Source organism: Geospiza fortis, unplaced genomic scaffold, assembly GCF_000277835.1.
Source record: "Geospiza fortis unplaced genomic scaffold, GeoFor_1.0 scaffold8, whole genome shotgun sequence".
Lineage (NCBI taxonomy): Eukaryota > Metazoa > Chordata > Aves > Passeriformes > Thraupidae > Geospiza > Geospiza fortis.
This window is the reverse complement of record NW_005054414.1, coordinates 2,546,344-2,553,527: the sequence shown is the minus strand read 5'-3', so window position 1 is coordinate 2,553,527 and position 7,184 is coordinate 2,546,344.

Sequence of the window (7,184 nt, the reverse complement as noted above, 5' to 3'; positions counted from 1 at the left end):
GCCGGGGAGGGACCGCGGGCTGCTCCGCCAGCCGCCCCTCAGCGCCCCCGCCCCGCCATGTTCCCGCCCCAGCTCCGCGCCACCTCTCGCGAGATGTGCGGCGGTGGCGGCGCCGCCGCGCTCCTCTCACGGCGCTCCCCGGGTCGGGCCCTGCCCGCGGCCTGCAGGGAGCCCAGAGCTGCAGGGACAGGTGCAGTAACCACTCGAGAGACACACCGATGGCTTATTTCAGAGCTGCACAAGCATGGGTGCTCTGTGGTGATACCGCAAATAAAGCACTACTGCCGGGCTTTTCATGCCATTATTTATACGCGGAAATTCAGAGTAAGTTTCCAAGCACAGCAACTCTTTTAGGATTGCTTAGGATCTTTCATGTAAGTTTCTATGCAGCCGACTTCTATGCATGTCTTTACTTGGGCAGGGTCTTTCTGGCATATAGACGTGATGGACCTGGAGTATTTTGCCAAGTTAGCAATGGATACACAGACATACATCAACACTGATTTACTACATCCTTAAAACATGTTAGTTCCAGGATGCCTTGAGTAAGGGATGCTGGCAGCTGCCTCTTCCACTGGTGAGATCGCCATTCTTGCTGGTTAGGCTTGGAAATACACAAAGATCTTACATGAAGGAATATCCTGTCTTAAGATAATCTTGACATATTCCCATTTTGCAACACTCGGGCTGGCGCCCTGCCGGTGTCCCCGGGCTGGGCAGGGCTGGTGCTCCTTTCTCTGGGTGCTCTGCAGAGGATGCTTCATCCGAGGAAGTGTCAGAATCTTGGAATGGTTTTGATTGGTAGAGGCCTCTGTGAGTGGTCAGAGAGCAGTCCCATCTATCAGTGAAAAGTAGCATAAAATAGGGACAACTTTCACAAGTGTGCTGAAGTGTGTGAGCAGAGCTGTAGCTGGTTTTTGGCAGTACCAGGAGCACAGTTCTGAAGTGAACCTGCCCATCACGGTGCTCTGGTTCACACCCTGGAGTGTTGGTGTGAGCAAGGGGTGTTTCTTGGGCACAAAGACCTCAAGGTACGCCTGTAAAAGATTAGTGTGTTCCAGCTATTCCCAGGCATTCCTTCTCTCCAGCAGATCCCACTAGAGCCAGTCTGTGAAATGAAATGAAACCTCTGCAACACAAATGGACCTTAGCAGTGCCTCTTCCAAATGACAGAACCTCTGTCACTGTCCTGCCCCGTGTTGGGGCAGCCTGTGCCCACTCAGTTCCACTTGCAGCTGTGACAGAAGAGGCTTTTGCTCAAGCACACAAATCCTGTGAGATTGATCCACAGCCATGTCTATGGGCTGCACAAGTGCTGCTTCTCTCTGTTGGGGCACCGCAATATAAGAAAAATCTAAAGCTCTCAGAGAATGTCCAAAGTAAGGTTATGGAGGTGATGCTGAAGGGCCTGGAGGGGAAGCCACACAAGGAGCGGCTGAGGGCACTTGGTCTGTTCAGCTGGAGAAGAGCAGACTGAGGTCAGAGCTCACAGCAGTTCTGCAGCTTCCTCACGAGGGGAAGAGGAGGGGCAGGCCCTGCTCTCTGCTCTGTGTGACTAGGAACAGGACCCAGGAACGGCTGGAGCTGTGTCAGGGCAGGGTCAGGGTGGGTATCAGGGAAAGGTTCTTCCCCCAGAGGGTGCTGGGGCACTGAACAGGCTCCCCAGGGATGGTCACGGCCCCAAGGCTGCCAGAGCTCCAGGAGCGTTTGGACAGCGCTCTCAGGGATGCACAGGGTGGGATTGTTGGGGGGTCTGTGCAGGGCAGGGGTTGGACTTCAGTGATCCTTCCAACTCAGGATACTCCGTGATTCTATGAACTCAGGCACGAGGGAATCTAAAGTACAGACGGTATTGCTCACCAGTGAGGCCAGAGCTGCAGAGTTGATGGTGTGTGTGTGGAGGAAGCTCCTTCTGCAGGTGTTCTTCTCCCACTGTTCTGGGGGCTTTCCCCTGCCTGTTATTAGTAATGGGAATCATGTGAAGCTGGCAAGAGTAGCTGTAATATTTTGCAAAGGATATTTTGTTCTTTCATCCTCAGTTCTAGTGGTCACTGTCTAAGTTAAAATTTATGTCTTTAGAGCTGCAGACAAGGAATCAGTTTTTTCAGATCTGGGGGCAGACTCGTAAGATAAAAACCCCCTTTGCTAAAAGTGAGTAAGAAAATGTGACTAAATATACATGAAAAGGCAGGTGGGATCAGTCTCTTCTCCCAAGTAAAAAGCAGTAGGATGAGGGAACAGCCCCAACCTGTGCAAGGGAAGGTTTAGATTAAATATTAGGACAAAATTCTTCATTGAAGAATTGGAAAAGTCTGTCAGGAAAGTGGTGGAGTCACCAACCCCAGAGGTATTTAAAGCATGTGCGGATGTTGCACTAGGGGATGTGGTTTAGTGGTGGATTTGGCAGTGCTGAGACTTGATGAGACTCAATGATCTCCAGGGTCTCCTCCAAGCAAAATGATTCTGTGATTCTAAAGGCTTGAGAAAGTAAATCCTCACAAAACCCTGCGAGCCAAATGCATTCAAATACCTATGAATTTAGTGTAATGTGGTGGAAAATCAGCAACTCACCTAGTTAGGTAGAGTTTGGAGAAAAAAAAACCCAACCAGAAAACAAGGATGTGTTTCCTTCCTAGCTTTCAGAGATGTAGGCAGAATTCACTTGTCTAAACTCCAAACTATAATCTTGAGGATGGTTCCTCAGATGCAATCCTGAACTCCATTTGTGACATCTTTTATAATTGGAAGCTCCCGGCACGTTTCCCATCTGATGTGGAAGCTCCTTGTCTGTGTGGGAGCGGGCAGCCCAGCATCTTGCCCGTGGCAGAGCCCAAGGGTTAGAGCATGTGGAAGGAGTGGGTGCATGGCTCTGACAGAATATTCCAGGGAAGAGGCATGGGGATCGTGGCTCCCAGCTGGGGATGCTGCTGAAGAAATCCCATGGTACTTCTGTGACAGTCTCAATGCACACTTCTTCATAGGGTGCTTTTTCCCCTTGGAAATCTGATTTTCATTTTAGAGATTTATGTTCTATGTAATCCCACTGTTACTACTGCAAATACATATATATATATATATCTCCATCATGATGGGTTCAGTTGGTCTTGCAGAGTTTGCATTGAACAGAAGGAATTACAAACCCTTTCTGCCCTAAATGAAATAAAAAACAGAAGGGACAGCTAAAAATCAGTTAAGATGCTGTTGCTGTCTTTGAGAAACTGCTAGCATTAATGCACACTTATTTTATTCATATACCACAACTGATACAGAGAAAAAATTTTAAGAATTTATTCCCAGGAAGCTTAAATGTCATCTTTTGTCCTGCTAAAGTACTGTCTTGCCCCATTTCTGAAGCTGGGAGCTCCCTCCTCCAGGTTTGCATGATCAGTGGACACCCAAATGCTAAGGGGATTTCAGAAGTGAGTCAGCCACACTGACTGAAAATGTTTCAGGGACTCAGGAACCACAGAAAACTGAAGATGGCTGTTGTTATAAAGCTCAATGAGTTAAACATCTAAATAGTTACCCAAAACTGTTTTAACAAGCTTAATAGCTAAACAGCTATTAAATACAAACTCTCTCCACATGGGAACATTAATGAGGACATTTAAAATCTTTGGTTTATTTTTTTTAACTGACTCACTAGAAACAGAACTCCAGCACCTGATTCACATTTTGTTTCATATTTTTTAGTGCAGTTGCAATTCACTGCAGAAGTTTTTGGCACTAGGTCAGAAAATCAAATCAATCTCTTGGCAGCATTTCTGCCTGTCGTGTTCCTCCTCCATGGTCAGTGTCAAGTCAGCCAGCACTTGGATAATTCCTACAAACATAAAGGGCTGCCAGATCATTAGCACAGATCTGAGACATCATTTATTAGACTCGCTTCTTATTCAAAGGTGATGATTGGGCTCTTCACTGAACCTTTAACACATGACAGTAACTGGTGTTTATAGCACAGTTTGCCTCCAGTCTTGGCAGAGCAGGATCCCAGTTTATGTAAGGCACTGATTTTGAGTAGGCCACACTTGATATTTTTGCCCCATTTTAAGGTGAGCACTTTCTCTTGAGTAGCTTTCGGCAATAAAATAGGGAGCAGAACGCTTTATGTAAGCCACAGATAGCCTCTTTTCTCCAAACAACTTATACAACAACGTGCTAAAGGGGTAAAAATAACAATCAAACCTCGGGGCAGTTAAATAATAGCCTGAGACTGAGCACTTAAAGTGTCTGTATTATTCCTCCTTTTTCCTCTTCAGTCACATCCCAAGCATAGCATGTCTCAGCTGTTTCCCAGGACGTGGCAGATGCTGTCCCAGCGATGTGCATTTCTTTGTGTCTTTGCTGGGGCCAAGCTGGCCCCACACACACCTCCCTGACCTGGGAGAGGGAACCCTGGGAATCACTCTCCATTATTAGGGTGACTTGTGTTACTTCTTACAAAAACACCCCTGGGTGACTGCTCAGGGAGAGCCAGAGAACTTTTTTCTGCTGAAACTTAATAGCAGGAAACTGAAGTGGCTCAGCTTTGTAAGTCCAAACAGAGATTTTTCATAACCTTCTCTCCCAGAACACAAATGTTTATGGTTCCCCTCAGACTGTGGTTTATATGGCTTAAAGTACAGAATCAAGTGTGGTTTTGTAGAGGACATATGAACAAGTTAGCTAGTTACAAGAATTAATCTTTTTTTTTTAATCTACTTCAGTCTGTTATTTTATTCTGCTTGAAGGTCACTGGATTACTTTTAAGGGCACCACAAGCAATTTACTGACTTTGCTACAAATTCTGTGTCTATGTATTGGTAAAATCTGATGTCACCTTACAGCAATATTTCTTCCCCAGAGACTCTTTAGCTTCAAAATTATATAAATAGCATAATCATACTGTCATTGGCCAATAGTAAAAATGAACTCTTTAAAATTATTTGTGCTTAATAATTACTATGGAAGCCCCTCAAAGAAGCAAAAAACAGGAAAAAAATAAAAATCAGGCTTCACTAGCAACGAACTGTGCTGTGCTGACACAATACCAGGAGCATGGATTATGTTCTGCAGTATCCAACTGAATTGTGACAGGGATATACTCTGGCCTTGGACATCTGGGAATCATGGACAAATTCCTTTCATGATGAAACAAGTTTAGCTTGAGAAGAGCATCTGAATCCTACTTGCTCTTCCTCTCTAATCTCAGAATTGGAGCCAGCAGGATGGCAATTTAGTGTGTGATTTTCTAACGAAATTAAAGGCAGTCAAAAGGATTAACATTTTCCTAAATGCCTGCTTAATATTGGAGTCCAGGCTTGCAAGGGTTTTGCCCACAAAATAATACACTTGCTTGTAAATCACTTACCCCAAAGTCTCTCAATTTGACAGCGCCACTTCTGATTTAAAAACAAAATAATCTTCAGTTTTGAAATAGCCTTTTTGTTCCTGGTAGAAACTGGTAGTTTCTGAATGCCTAATGAGAGCCTAAAAGTGGCATTTAAATAAACTGTATGTTTTGTGAAGTTTCCTCAAGGCATTAGCTTGATTTTGGTTATTAGAAACCAGGTAATATTGTCCTGTTTAACATCAGAAGTGCCATGCAAGTTTCTCACCACTGTGTTTGAAGCCAAAAGGCCTCCTCTCCACACACTGCTTTTCAACCAGCTGAGTTGTATAAATAGTGAAACCTTTTTGTCTCATTTGTAAGGAGCACCAAAGCATGGCATCCAGTTTGCTTTGAAGACCATCCTTGTTCCTGGTTTCTTTGGGCTTTAGATAGGGATCTTCTGCTGACGTCAATGGGAGTTGGATAAGACCTCAAAGAAAGCCTGCTGGACTGAAGATCCTGACGTGTGTGTCTAGATTGCCAGTGATTTCACCCTGTCCTGATCAAAAAAGTCACTGAAGTTCTTATCTGATCATCCCCTAGTAATAAATAGAGACAGTGAAGTCAGAAGTAGAACTGGGGAAATGAAGTGTCCAAAACCGCTGCAGTTTTGCGCTCCCAGTAAATCACTGCTCCCATTTCCAGTCGGTTTTGTGCATGACTGCACATGCCCAGATGAGGTTGGGGGGAATATCTTGGCATCTGCCTCCTGTTGGAGCTCCATCACCTCTATCTCCTGGCCCCATGCTGGGGGCAGATCCTGCACACAGCTTTGGAAGGAAGGGAGGAATGGTGTTACCTCCACCGGTCTGTAACACTTTCTGTAGCTGCAGTCTCTCTTGCAAGATGGGGAACAGAGGCTGTAGTTACACTTTTGCACAACAGCTCCAAGGGCTCAGCACTCACTCTGCTGACGAGCTGCCCTCATCCTTCAATTCCAAGGGCAGGAAATGTAGAGGCAAGGGCAAAGATTTTGTCTTTGGAGTGGGGAGGATGGGCAGAGGCACCTGCGGGGGAAGGAGATGCTGCCGGTGGAAGTGAACTGCCTGGGGACAGCATGGAGAGCCAGCACGTATTCCTGGAGGAGGAGAAGCTGCAGCAGATGGTGCCTCACTAGAAACAGATTAAAGCAGCTGGTACAGAAACAAGATTCAGCACCAAGGGTCGGTTCAGATCCGAAACAAACTGTTCCTAGAAGAGCTTGGGCTTGGTTGGGAAAGGAGAACCCTGTGCTCATTGCCTCCTCAGCACAATGAGATTGAAGTCTGTGTGCCCCATCTACCCCAGGAACAGGGACCTCCAAGGGCTCAGATAACCTGAGGAGCGGCACTGGGAGGAGCAGGAGGCAGCAGGGATGAGCTCCCTCTGCATTGGAGAGATTAATTTCCTGTCACACTGCAGCAGTGTTCCTGAGTGATGAAGTGTCCAAACCCTGGTGCCAGTTCAGTGTGTGACAGACACCAATTTGCCCTTCAGCTGTCCCAATATTAAAGCACCTGGAACCTGGTGGATTTTAGGAGCAGGCATTCCACGCTGCAGAGCCTGGCACAGCTGAATCCAGCGTGGCTCACGAGGAACAGGGCCTGCACCCATCCTTAGAACCTGCTTTCACCTGGGAAATTCAGCTGTGGGACAGGCATTTTAGTACCTCTCCGATATTTAAAATCTACACATGTGATGAATCACATTACCTTAGGGAAATGGAATCACAGAACTATGAAGGTTGGAAAAGGCCTCCAGGATTGTTGGGTCCAACTTGTGACCGATCCCCACCTTGTCACCCAGACCAGAGCACTGAGTGCCACATGCAGTC